Source organism: Ursus arctos, unplaced genomic scaffold (genome assembly GCF_023065955.2).
Source record: "Ursus arctos isolate Adak ecotype North America unplaced genomic scaffold, UrsArc2.0 scaffold_29, whole genome shotgun sequence".
Classification (NCBI taxonomy): Eukaryota; Metazoa; Chordata; class Mammalia; order Carnivora; family Ursidae; genus Ursus; species Ursus arctos.
This window is the reverse complement of record NW_026622974.1, coordinates 31140253-31154457: the sequence shown is the minus strand read 5'-3', so window position 1 is coordinate 31154457 and position 14205 is coordinate 31140253. Positions and strand designations below refer to the sequence as shown.

At 37.6% G+C, this 14205-nt stretch overlaps 1 long non-coding RNA gene across 1 annotated transcript in view; it reads left to right on the top strand.

The window, feature by feature from the left end:
- Positions 1-7117, top strand: part of LOC113261098 (uncharacterized) — a 117792-nt gene extending 110675 nt beyond the window's left edge. Inside the window, exon 7 of the long non-coding RNA XR_007190134.2 lies at positions 6703-7117. This is a non-coding gene — a long non-coding RNA (uncharacterized LOC113261098). The remainder of the gene's footprint in view (positions 1-6702) is intronic.
- Positions 7118-14205: the final 7088 nt, after the last annotated feature.

Below are 14205 nucleotides of genomic sequence, written 5' to 3'. Positions count from 1 at the left end.
CTTTAGTCACTACTTTCAGGTTAAAAAGAAACAGTGATTGTTATTACGCTATTCTATTACTTATTCCAAAATTATCACGGCTTATAAATCCATCAACAGTTGTCAAGAGCCCCATCAGAAACCACCTGTAATTCGTAAACCTAAATATAAATTTGAAGGCCCCTCGGACATACTCAGTTTGACTGAGCAGTCGTGGAACTGGCTTGACATTCTATCCCACTGAGATACCTCCTTTCACAGTCCCATATGAAACAGAGAAAGAGAATGAACTTTAATAGACATTTTCTGACAAAACCAATGATCTCTTATGTGTGATGGGAAATAAACTGGCAAAAACCACTGAGGTTTTAAATGCATGCAAAATATACTACCACTGGGCTGAAACCTCTTTAAGTCTTCATGCTAAAAATCATGCTAAGTTATTTATTTATTCATTCATTTATTTTTATTTTTTTAAACATTTATTTCAGAGACAGAGTGCGGAAGTGGGAGGGGCAGAGGATGAGAGAGAATCTCAGGTAGACGCTGTGCTGAGCGTGGAGCCTGACGCTGGGCTCGATCTCACAACCACGAGGTCACAGCCTGAGCCAAAACCAAGAGTTGGACACTTAACGTAAAGTTATATCACAAGTGTACAAACTTTTCTGGAAGCAGTTTAATTTAACAAATATGTATATCAGAAGCAAGTTTTAAATGTTGTAGCCTATGAGGGAACAGCTGAGTGACACCGCTAGTCGGCGTGTTCCCTCAAGCAAGCCGTTAACTTGATCTTGGACGAAACTGTTCTCACCTGTAAGAAGAAATCACTAGGCTCGAAATGGCCTACTCTAGCTCTAAGTTTCTATGAATTAAAGTCTTTTGTACTCTCTAGCTAGCAGCTCAATTGGGGGAAAAAACTAGGATGTTTGTGAGGTTTTCTCTTAAGAAGGTACTGGATGGTCATTTCCACTTGACTGGGGCAAATGGCCGCAGAGGCAGATTCACTGAACTGTAGGATTTTATTTTAGGGATCATTAATCCACTGCCTTCATGTTATAGACAAAGAATGAAGGCCAGACTGGCTGGTGGCCTACCTGACTCTTTTAGGATCTCACGTCTCAACTTCCAGGCAACAATTAACTTTAAACGGAGGTGTGTGGGTGATGGCTTTTGCCTAATAAACAAGAATAATCACAAGATTTCCCTCTATAAACGGCATCACCCCAACCTATTTGGTCTGTTTCTCTTTGGATCAAGAAAAAAAATCCCATACTTATATTTCTGTCTCTTTAGGAGATCAGGAAGGAAAATTAAGATCTTGCATTAAATTATATCTAACATCTCCAGTGTGTCAAAAACTTGTAGTATGGGAAAAAGTCACTCTCTCCATGTAGAGTACAAAGAAAAAGCTTTTAAGTTTACCATGTGCAAGGGAGACTGAAACTCTGGACTAGGAACCATGACCTTTAGAATGCCATAAGGGGCACCTGGGTGGCTCAGTTGGTTAAGTGTCTGACTCTCGGTTTCAGCTCAGGTCATAATCTCATGGGTCATGAGATTGAGCCCTGTCTCAGGCTTGGTTCCTAGTGGGATGTCTGCTTGAAGATTCTCTCTCTCTCTCTATCTCTCTCTCTCAAATAAATAAATAAAACTTAAAAAAAAATTAGAATGCCATGGAGATTGATTTTTTCAACGTTCCCAAAGAGATCTCGGGATCCTAACAGTATATTTTAATTTCCTTCCTCCACTTATCCTACCATTTAGGAGTGAGATAAACACAGTATTTCACATCTATTCTTATCTTAGTGTCCAAGATAAAAGTCCCTGGAGCCATTTTTCCCATTCACTAATTCTTTCTCTACTCTGGTAATGGAACTTAATAGAGGCATTCTGTTCTCTTTTCTTCTCATTTGTGTTTTTGATTCAATGTACTCAATGCTCAAGGCCCTATCAATTCTATTATCTTTCTCCAGTATTTTAAATGTTTTATTAATCTACATGGAAATATACTCCACTCTTTCCCATACTACAAAAGGACTTTTCCTTGACCTCGTGCTACTACTCTCTGACTACTGCTCTCATTGACACTAAACTCCTTAGAAGAGTTGTCGCTACTCAGTATTACCTATTCCCAATCTCCGATTCAGACTTTTTCAATTTTCCTATTTTTATCTGGGTAATCTTTAAAAAGACAGAAAATATAGGTTCTAATATAACAAACACCACGTACCAAAAATGAAATCTAACAATTGTTAATTTTTGTTGTTTTCCTCATACGTGTTTTTCCAGAAATTCATTATGGATAGATCTTCTTTATGCTTCTTACTGATTACATTTTCCTTTCTCCCTTATTCAAATATCAGTGTTTATCCTTACCATATGTTTATTTTTGACTCAGTATATATGCATGTATTACTAAATTGTATATGCATGTATATAAATGTATAATTGATTTGCGTATTTGTAACATTTACATAAATAGCATCATACTTTTTATCCATCTGCTTGTGTTTTATTATTCTTGGACATTTCTTCCACTATGGATTTTGGCAACAGCTTATCAATTCTCATGAAAAAAAAAAAAACTCTGGATATTTTTTATTGGAATTATCCTGAATTTATAAATCAATCTGTAGTAAATGAACATCTTTATCAGCTAAATTCCTGAGTACCTTCCTGGTTTTCTTGCCCTTTTTAAAGGGAATGTTTTCTAGGCTTACATTTACGTGGTTGTTGCTGATATATAGAATGCTATTGACTTTTTTACAATGACTCTATATCCAATAATTTTGATTAAAAACATTATTAGCTCTAATTTGCTGTACACTTTCATGGATTTTTCTATATAATTGACCATACTGTGTGCAAATAATAACAATTTTGTTTTTTGTTTACAAGTTCTATATTTCTGTTTTTGGAGATTGATTTTTTAACAGTGATAGAGATGTTTGTATCCATTTTGTAGTCAATTTAAATAACTTTTTTTTCTAGAAAAAGTGTCATTCTTTCTAATTCTATTAAATTTGTTCAGCTTTCTTTCTCTGACTTTTGAGATTAGCACAAAGCTCATTTATTTTTAGTCTTTATTTTCTAACATTTCACATTCTAGGCTGTGCATTTCTCACTAAGTACTTCTGGTTAACAACATCCCATGGATTTTGTAACATAGTGCTTTTGTTGTAGTGCAGTTCTGAACATTTCCTAAATTTCAATTAAAATTTAGTTTCTAGCCCATGAGATAGATATTTATTTTGTTTTGAATGTATGATTTCAACTTTCTTTTTATTATTATTATTATTATTATTATTATTATTATTATTATTATTATTTATGTTAGTCACCATACCGTCCTTCATTAGTTTTTGATGTAGTGTTCCATGATTCATTGTTTGTGTATAACACCCAGTGCTCTTGCAATACGTGCCCTCCTTAATACCCATCACCAGACTAACCCATCCCCCCACCCCCACCCCCTCTGAAACCCTCAGTTTGTTTCCTGGCATCCATAGTCTCTCATGATTTGTCTCCCCCTCTGATTTTCCCCCCCTTCATTTTTCCCTTCCTTCTCCTAATGTCCTCCATGCTATTCCTTATATTCCACATATGAGTGAAACCATATGATAATTGTCTTTCTCTGCTTGACTTATTTCGCTTAGCATAATCCCCTCCAGTTCCATCCATGTCGATGCAAATGGTACGTATTCATCCTTTCTGATGGCTGATTAATATTCCATTTTATATATGGACCACATCTTCTTTATCCATTCACCTGTTGAAGGGCATCTCAGCTCCTTCCACAGTTTGGCTATTGTGGACATTGCTGCTATGAACACTGGGGTGTATGTGCCCCTTCTTTTCACCACATCTGTATCTTTGGGGTAAATACCCGGTAGTGCAATGGCTGGATCATAGGGTTGCTCAATTTTTTAACTTTTTAAGGGACCTCCACACTGTTTTCCAAAGTGGCTGTACCAACTTGCATTCCCACCAACAGTGTAAGAGGGTTCCCCTTTCTCCACAACCTCTCCAACATTTGTTGTTTCCTGCCTTGTTAATTTTTGCTATTCTAACTGGTGTAAGATGGTATCTCAATGTGGTTTTGATTTGAATTTCCCTGATGGCTAATGATTTTGAACATTTTTTCATGTGTCTGTTGGCCATTTGGATGTCTTCTTTGGAGAAGTATCTGTTCACGTCTTCTGCCCATTTTTTGACTTGATTATTTGTTTTTGGGGCATTGAGTATGAGAAGTCCTTTATAGATCTTGGATACCAGCCCTTTGTCTGTAATGTCATTTGCAAATATCTTCTCCCATTCCGTGGGTTGCCTCTTTGTTTTGTCAACTTTCTTCTTAATTTTTGTTTTTATGACAACATGATTATAAAATGAGATTTATATACCAATTCTTAACTATTTGAAACTTCTTTCATGGTAATTTAACAAATGTTTCTTGTGTGCTTCCAAATAATGTGTATTCTGGAATTAGTGGCTGCTAGACTGTACATGTGTCCATTCTGTCATGCTTCTTGTTTGTGCAGTACAGCCTTTTCATATATTTAGTGAGTTTTTTTTTGCCAGCTTAATCTATTTGCTTCCGAGAGGACTGTGTTGAAATTTCCCAATCTGAGTACTAATTTTTCCATTTCTTCTTGTGATTCTGTTTTTGCTTTATGTATGTTAACTGCACACAAGCTTAGGAATGTTAATCCTTCCATGAATTCATCCTTATATTATTAAATAATTAACTCAGAAATGCTCTATTTTGGGCATAGAGCCAGTTTGATTAGGTATTAATAATACTAAACCATATTCTTCCTGCTATTTTTAGTGTTAATGGTTGTGTTTTCTAGTTACTATGCACAGAGGTATATAGGTAAGTGTTTAAAATCTGGTTCTCTGAAACAAAAGCCCTGATTTGTAGCATTTGTGTCTTCCCCTGGTGTAAATACCGTCAACATGGCAGACTGGAAGGCACCACGGTGAGGTCTGCAGTTGAGGGTGTAAAGAGTTGCGTGTGGCCACTGCTGAGAGCTGGTGAGACTGAGCTGGCTCTAGCATACCATTCATAGAGCATCTTCTTTGCCCTTTTTCTTGTTTTAATCGTAGTTCAGTACAGTTGACTCACAATGTGACATTAGTTTCAGGTGTATAATACAGTGATTGGACCAGTTTGAACATTATGCTATGCTCACCACAAGTGTAGTCACCATCTGTCACCAGATGACACTATTACAGTATCCATGGGTATTCCCTATGCTGTGCCTTTCATTCCTGTCTCCCTGTCCCCTCCACCCATTTCACCCATCCCCCCACCCCCTCCCAGGCAACCCAGGCAACCATCAGTTTGTTCTCTGTGTTTATAGGTCTGATTCTGCTTATTGTTTATTTGTTTATTCATTTTTTCTTTTTAAGATTGCACACGAGTTAAGTCATGTGATATTTATCTCTCTCAGTCTGATTTATCTTACTTATCTTTGCTTCTTTTTTGTTTGTTTCCTTCCTTTTATTGAATTAACCAGATTTTCTTATTCTCTTCTTTCCCCTCTCCTGGAATGCAAGTTATATATTTTATGTTGTTAACTTAGTGATTATCCTTGAATTTTTTAACATGCAGATTGATTTAATAAACTAATCAATATGCCTGTCTTCCTCTTGAATAAGCAGTCTTTGGTTACTTTAATTCTGATCCCTTTTCCCCACTTTCATGTCATTTCTGTCTTGTATTTTAGTTCATGCTTTTTAAGCCTTTCCAAATTAGTCAAAACATCATGATTGAAGAATTTTACACTGTATTGTCCAGTGCCTACTTGAGTTGTCATTATCATGTATATGGCAGCGAATTTCAAACTATGTTCTGTGTCCCATTGAGATCATAGAGGTGTCTTGGGGGCTGCTGATATGGGTATGAGAGAGGCCACACAGGCAGTGTGCCATGTTTCCATCTCAACTCTAAATGTCTGCCTCTTTTTGTCTGTGTTTTATTCCTAATAGTCTTTTTTTAAATTTAAGTATAATTAACATATATAATACAAATCAGATTTTTGTATAGAGTTTTGACAAATGTATATACACCCATGTAACCACTACCATGTAAAGGATGAAGCCACCGTTCAATATCTGAAACACACACACACACAACTGAACTTACTGTTTTTTTAAGGTGGGGCAGCTCTGCTGGTCAACCACCGTCTTTCTAAGCAGAGCAGAATATCAGTCTTATATAGCAAGTTTGGGAAGCATGAAGTTCAGTGATAACTTCACTGAAGTTTGGAGACAGGAGTGATTTAACATTACTGTACATAAATGATTATTTGGATAAAGACTGTTGTCGATTGCCCAGCACTTAGAATCATGTTCACGGGCATGTATCTCCTCCTCGTGGGCTGCCTTTCGGAAGGGAAAGCCTTCTGCTGGTTTGGCTTGTATAACTACGTTTACTGAACTGAGTTGACATTGGTTGATTAAGCAAATTTAAAACTGGCTCCGGTGGGGTTTTTTTTTTTTATTTTTGTTTTTGTTTTGGTGTTTTTGTTTTTGGTGACTAGAAGGCTGTCACTTCTTTATTAAGCAAGTTAGAAATGAGTCGTGATTCAACTATCGTTCAATAATAAATTTTTTTAGATGAGTTTTTGTTGCTCTATTACCTTGGCAACAGAAGATCAGTGTTTTTCTAGAGTGTAGGAATTTTTTTTACTCACGGTACCCCTTTTGGTTCTTTCACAGCCACCTGGAGTGAAAACCATCATGACTTGCTCAGATCTTCACCACTGGTGTCGATTCTCCCTGACAACGAGATGCGTTTGCAGATCTTTTACGGTGAGGCTTGTTTGTGGAGGTATGATTGTTGGTGTGACTATTGATCAGTGTGATCACATGTGCTTTTATCTTTGTGCTTTTTGCTGCATCATCTATTAGGGCAGACACTGCATGCAAGCACTTACATTTATGGACAACAGATATCAAATAACTACAAGAAAAACAAAAATAACCGTGGGGCAGAAAGGTACCGTAGAATCAATCCATGGTTTTCCAGGCTTGATTATGAAAGCAGATTCCAGTGACTCCCTAAGTCTACTTTATTTAGATAGCCAAGTTGACTTTCTTTTTCACTTATAGATTCATTTCATGAGTACTTTTAATTCAGATACAATAAGATATGCTAACAATGGCATAAATTTTCTCTGAGTAGCTAAAAGAAAATCCTATATTATCCAATTATTTGTATAAGGAATTTATTTTTTTAAGATTTTATTTATTTATCTGAGAGAGAGAGAGAGAGAGAGGACAAGCAGGGGGAGTGGCCGCAGGGGGAGAAGCAGGCTTCCCCCTGAGCAGGGAGTCCAACATGGGACTCAATCCCAGAACCCTGGGATCATGACCTGAGCTGAAGGCAGATGCTTAAATGACTGAGCCACCCAGGTGCCCCTACATAAGGAATTTCAACTTTTGTGTGATGTCACTGATTAACAGCATTCAAATTATGTACCAAACCTTTTGCCCGTGTTGAGTTACCTAACTCCTCTGTGATCTGTTCCACTAGCTATTATTTTTCCACAAAGGATTTCATACCTTTAGGCTCTTTGTAATACTAAAATTCAACAGGAGATATTGGGGAATCATCTGCTTGGAGTAGCCTAACTGATCGTTGTGCAGGACAAAAGACTTGGCTCTGTGTGAACATTAAAGAGCCTTTATTTTCTCCCGGAACAAAGAACACAAGAGCTTCACGAGAGAACAACTTTTGTGTAGCTGTAAATATGTTGTCTTTAGGATTTTGTTAAGACAGTCAGTTTGGCATACTAAATATATCCCCTTCTTCTAATGCTCTGTGTATTATCTATAAGAAATTCATTATTAATAAAATCAGTGTAACACACACATATACATACATATATACATTTCAAATTGGGTGACTAGCAATAGCTTGGAGGAACTATTAGAGAGTTATGGTGGTGATTGACTCTAGGAAATCTTAAATATAAACAAGTTTGTATTATTATAAGGGAAACAGGATAAATCACAAGTATATAAACTTAAACTTGTAAGGAAAGAAATACAAATAAAAAGGTAATGAACAAAAGTATGCAAAGGAGAGTATAATATTCAGTGATTTGGGGTATTTCGGAGGATTTGCTTCTGATGGTCTTGATGGTAAACTCTATAATCTCTATAGCCATTGCTTATTCTGAGGATCTTGGGTCAGCAGGAGACATACGTGGGGTTTTCTGAAGCTCTCCTGTTTTTCACACTTGATTGGCATAACTTACCCATTCTGTTAAGATCCTTTCTGCACTTCTAGAGGTTTCACCATAATGAAGACAGTGAATGCTTTTAAGCAAGGGACAAGTCCTTGCAGAATTCACGAATACCTGTGCTGATAGAATGAGCCCTTTCTACTGGATGGAACAGTTAGACTGTTTTACATAGTGAATAGGATACTCAGTATCTTTTAGCTACAGTCTGTACCGCGGCTGTTTTAACAAGGGAATGTTCCAACTTTCCAGAAAGTAATCATGCTATTATTTGTAAATATACATCAACCAGAGGGAAGTCATTATATAAAATTCAGTTGAAAATGCTTAAATATGGGGTGCTTGGGTGGCTCAGTTGGTTAAGCATCTGCTTTCAGCTCAGGTCATGATCCTGGGGTCCTGGGATTGAGCCCCATGGCAGGCTCCCAGCCCAGGGGGAAGCTTGCTTCTCCCTCTGCGTCTCCTCCCCCACTCCTATATGCTCTTTCTCTCAAATAAGTAAATTAAATCTTTTAAAAATGCTTAAATATTATTTCGGAGCATGGTTCCAGTCTTGCCTTGCCTTTACACTTTTTTCCAGGATTATTGAAGCTACAGATGAGGCTATATTTTGTTATCCTTATATATTTTATCTACCAGTGTTTAATATTGTAGTCATTTTGTCTTTATTGTGATGGATCATCTCACAGAAGATTTTGACAGCTGTTCAAGTTTTATCAGATCCTACCAGGTGGCCATCCTGGCTTTGCCAGCTCATGGCCATATGGATCTTTCAATACGATGGTTCCCAGTGTTTCTTTTCAGAATTTGGGACACAAATTTAGGATATCTCTGATGGAATTTTGAACCTCTCCGTGGATTTGATTTTATTTTCTATAAGAGGCTCTTATCTAATGACTGCTAAAACATGTCCTCCGTGTCCTGTGTGTGTATGGGGTGGGAATTTTTCCTTTAGGACAGTGTTTTTGTTTTTGTTTTGTTTTTCATAAAAGCCTTTTTGTTTTGGTAGCATTTATTCATAGTGGTTGGCAGCGTATATATTTACCATTATATTTTTAGTGATTTGACACGTCCTGGAGAGGACTGCCACTGGGTTACATGAATGGATTTGACTTCTGGTAAAGAATTGAACCCTACAAGATGGAATAGACTTATTATTGTATGTTCAGCTTGATCTTGTTTTAATTTTAAAAATAAAGCAAACCACCACTAGGACAGCAATAAGAACAAAAACAGCAAACCAGGATTTGATTAGAAAATGTGTCCAAATGATCTGTTCTTGCCATGGAACACCTAGAATTTAGATACTAATCATGAGATTTTCCTTCACTGGGCGGCGTGAAAGAATTGCTGGACTGAGGAAGTTACACCAGTGCAGGTGGTACCATTATATTGAAAGGGGATCAAAGTATGGCGTATGAAGATTTCTTTTACAGACTTAAAGGCCGTAATTTCTCTAAGATTAAAATGTGTCAGAGTTTAAGAAACTAATAACTTAGCCCAGAAAGTATGCAGAGAATGAGTATAAATGCATGTGATTGGAACGATACTCTGTATATATACCTTTCATTGGAAATTACATCCTAGTATGTTTAAAAGAAATTGTAACAGGTCCCCATAGTCTTCTGTTTAGCAAGAATCCCTAGAACATAAAGTAAACAATAACGATACTCAGAATGAGCTCACCAACCTCACAGATATATACAAGTATACAAACATACATAGTGTTTGATAACTGAGAAATTTTTTCTCATTTGCTGTTTGGTTTCTTCAGGAAAGAAACATATTTTCTACTATTAATTCACCTCTCATGAAATTGTAAAGAATTGGGTTTTTTTTTTTTTTAAGATTTTATTTACTTATTTGAGAAAGAGAGAGAGTGAGAGAGCAGGAGAGGCAGGAGGGTCCAGGGGAGAAGCAGACTCCCTGCTGAGCAGGGAGCCCGATGTGGGACTCAATCCTGGGACTCCAGGATCATGACCTGAGCCAAGGGCAGTCGCTTAACCAGCCGAGTCACCCAGGCACTCCAAGAATTGTTCATACTGTGGAGGGATCGCGTGCTCCTGTAGCATTTCACCCACACGTTCGCATGAATCCTTGCTCTCCTTGGGAATATGAATAAACGTACAGACTTTCTAATGAAACTACTGTAAATCTCTGTTCTCTAACTTTAGTAAATTTTATATTTTAAATTGTTAGTCTTAGTTAAGAAAATTACATATATGTATGATAACAGTGTACATTTTCAATATGAGAGGGCTTGAATTTTTTTGATATGCCATATTATTTACCCTGCCCCCCCCAACAAGAACAAAATAAGTGACAACAACAAACACATAAAGACTAAACTGTTAAAGCAGTTTGGGAAAATAATAGCCATTTATCTTTATAGAAAAATTAGAAAAATCATCATAATTTGTAATGCAGGAGTTCTACTTCATAAAGCCTATATTTTTATGACTAGTATATGAATAATTCTAATTCTTCCATTGCAAATATATGCTTCAGAAATCAATAGCAATGATGACTTAATGTCGAAATGTGTTAGTGAAACAATGTCATCTTATCATAAAAGAAAATTTGGGGGGCGCCTGGGTGGTTTAGTCGGTTAAGCGTTTGCCTTAGGCTCAGGTCATGAGCTCAGAGTCCTGGGATGGAGCCCTGTGTCAGGCTGCCTGCTCAGCTGAGAGTCTGATTCTCCCTCTCCTTTTGCCCCTCCCCCTGCTCATGCTCTGTCTCTTGCTTTCTCTCTCTCCCAAATAAATAAATAAAATCTTTAAAAAAAAAAAAAGGAAATTTTTAATATTTTCAGTCATGTAACTCAAGATTTCAGGATGTTTTACCCTGAAATTCTTAGTGTCATGGAGAAAATATGATCTAAAGGCCTGACTGTGCTGCCAGAGGTTGTGGGGGGGGGATGGCAGGCCTCAACAGGGGAGCACAATTTGAAAGACATTGGTCCAAAATGTTCAAGCCTCAGCTAAGAGGAAAATGCTGCAAGGATAAAGTAGTGTTAGCAAAAGTTGCAGTGCTTGGAAATTATTGCTGAGGCATCTATAATTCATTAGGAAAATTTTTAAATTTCAGTAGCTTATGCATATGAGGGAATTGTGATAGAGGAGGGAGACAGAATTTAAAGGAGTGAGTTTTCCTTGGTGCAGACAGAGTTAATTCATCATGAGCCAGTATCAAATTTGCACAGTAAAATTCGTAGACTGAGATCTTCATACCATATCCCAAATCCTGAGTTATGTTAGAGTTCCCGACTCCTCCCGCCACCAAATAAAATTCAACAAGTGATTTAGTATCAGTGATTAGTTCCCTTACTTGAAATTGTTTCTCAGATTACTTGGCACGTTGCCAATTGCTTGGCATAGCACACGTTCGGTAAATTTGGATGTCAGCTCAGATATCAAGGTGAAAAAAATGGCCTACAGGGCATTGATGGCATGTGAGAAGACAGGACAGGGGCGGGGGATGGCAGTGCAGGGGAACATCACAGTGAGAGAGTTCAGGCAGAAAAGAGAAGTCAGCTCAGTAGAGCACAATGGTTACAGCGCAGCGGGGTTCTTGGATTCAAGAAATGTACCTTGGGGGGCGCCTGGGGGGCGCAGTCGTTAAGCGTCTGCCTTCGGCTCAGGGCGTGATCCCGGCGTTCTGGGATCCAGCCCCACATCAGGCTCCTCTGCTGGAGGCCTGCTTCTTCCTCTCCCACTCCCCCTGCTTGTGTTCCCTCTCTCGCTGGCTGTCCCTGTCAAATAAATGAATAAATAAAATCTTTAAAAAAAAAAAAAAAAAGAAAGAAAGAAAGAAATGTACCTTGGGCTATTTCCTACTTGGTTCCTAATGGGTAAAACAAAATGGGGCTAATAACTACAGCAGCCCTGTAGGGTTCTCTTGCGAACACAGAATACAGACAGTGTGAGATAGCACCTCTCTTAAGGCTCTTACCCACAAGGAAGGCAGCAAGACCAACAGGACTTGAGAGCTTTGGAGATAAATCTCACTCACTTTGCAATTTTGTTTGGGCCTGACTCAGTCCCAAAGCAGAAATACTGGAGAATTCTGTTTTCTAATATCACGTGCAGTGGGAGAGGAGGCAGAAGAATGTGGAACTGATCTAGCAAAGTTGGTGGATGATTCTACAACTTGAAGATAATTAGGAAAAGAAAAGACAAGACAAGATCAAGAGTCTGTTCAAAGGAACCAGAAAAAAACTAAGTGCTTTGGTGGAACTGAAGCACCGCCACCGAGATATGCGTACATTTCTATTTCGGAGGACTAATGGTCAGAGCTTTAGATTAGGACCTCAGGATGTGATAAACTCAGTAAACAGTTGCATAGGGCATCAGTCTCCTGAGAACCGTGGCTCCAGGCTTCCGCGTAACCTCTGCAGTAGTGTTTCCAAGTGTCTTTGGTACAGAACCCAGTGCCTGCTTCCTATGACTGCCCTTCAGTAAAATCTCTTAGAAACTCATCATGGATACAGATGTGTTTCCCTCAGAAAACATTTGCATGTTACTTATGAACTCGTGATCTACACTGGGATCAAAGAAATATTTGATAAGTCTGAGATAAGAAGTGTTATGGCACATGGCAATGCCAAGTTCTTCATGGCTTTGTTATTAAGAGATGTCTTAATTTGTTCAATTTAAGAGGTCATCTTACTTAGAAAGTGATTTAAATCAATCCTCATTTCTTCTCTATTCTGAAAAGTCCCCAAAGACACAAAAGGTAAACCTGCTACATGAAAAATTAGCTGTTCAGCTGTAATACTATTTTTTTAAAAAACTTGTATAAGGTTGAGCTAAAAGAAAATATTCAAGCTCATTTCCTCTGGGAAACATGGGCTTGAGCTTAGGTGCAAAGGATTGCAGGAAATGTTTAGACTAATTTTCCCAGCTGGTAGGGTTTACTGGACGCTGGGCACCAGTTTTCTGCCCTCTAAGCCGCTATAAGTCTGCATTGTCAGAAGGAAGCTCTTAGGCAGTGGAAAGTTAGAGAACTGCCTAGCATCCATTCTTTAGTATGACCACACTGATCTCTTTTTTCTCATACACAAAAATCCTCTTGTAAAATAACAACAACCGAGTTCCATTGCAGATTAGGTATATTTAATGTTATCACCAAAATGCTAAAATAATAGCTTTTATTCTAGGAACAAAACTTTGTAAAATTTTGTACATTTAGTGTTATGTTTGGAAAATCACTAAGGGTCTGCACCTTGCTACATTTTCTTTGGGAAATGGTCAACTTCAATGATATTTACATTTGGGGAATCTATGAAGGCGCTTGGGTAAAATGCTCACAAATGCCAGAGTTCTTTTCCTTTTATCTTTAGTATATGTGCTGCTGAGGCAAACACAGATATCCTTGTTTTGAAAACATCAGATATGATGCAGATACAATGGTTTTGTTTCTTGAGAACACAAATATATATCTTGAAGGCACACAACAAAAACCACAAACATAAAAATCAGTATGATCAGTTAAATCAGACTTGTGGTAAGACAATTGAAAATTGTATTACTGTTTAGGAAAACTATTCTGCTTGACAAGAGAGCTGGAAAAAGCTACCATGGGTGGGTAGGGGGCAGGGACTCACAGAGCCATTCACTTTAGATAGTTGACCTAAAAAGAAATACATTCTTAGGGTCATCTTAGGGATTATGGCGGAATGAGTCTACCACATACTTGTTCTGTTCAAAAACACAAAACTTGGATCCTTGCATATTTATTTAAAAACTAGTCACCCTTCATACAGTTAAGTGCTTATACAGGTGGTTCCTTGTGAGCAAGGGTTTTGTCTTGTGTCCTGTAACCTCCCTTATCCTCAGATTTGTACTTGTTGTATACGTACTTACGTACTTTCTGATTTAAGACTTTATGACACCTTTCACCATTACTCTTCTTAACTCAGAGAGATAAAAGTACTGATTCTTCTTTTCCTTCAAGGACATTTTTCCTTTAAATA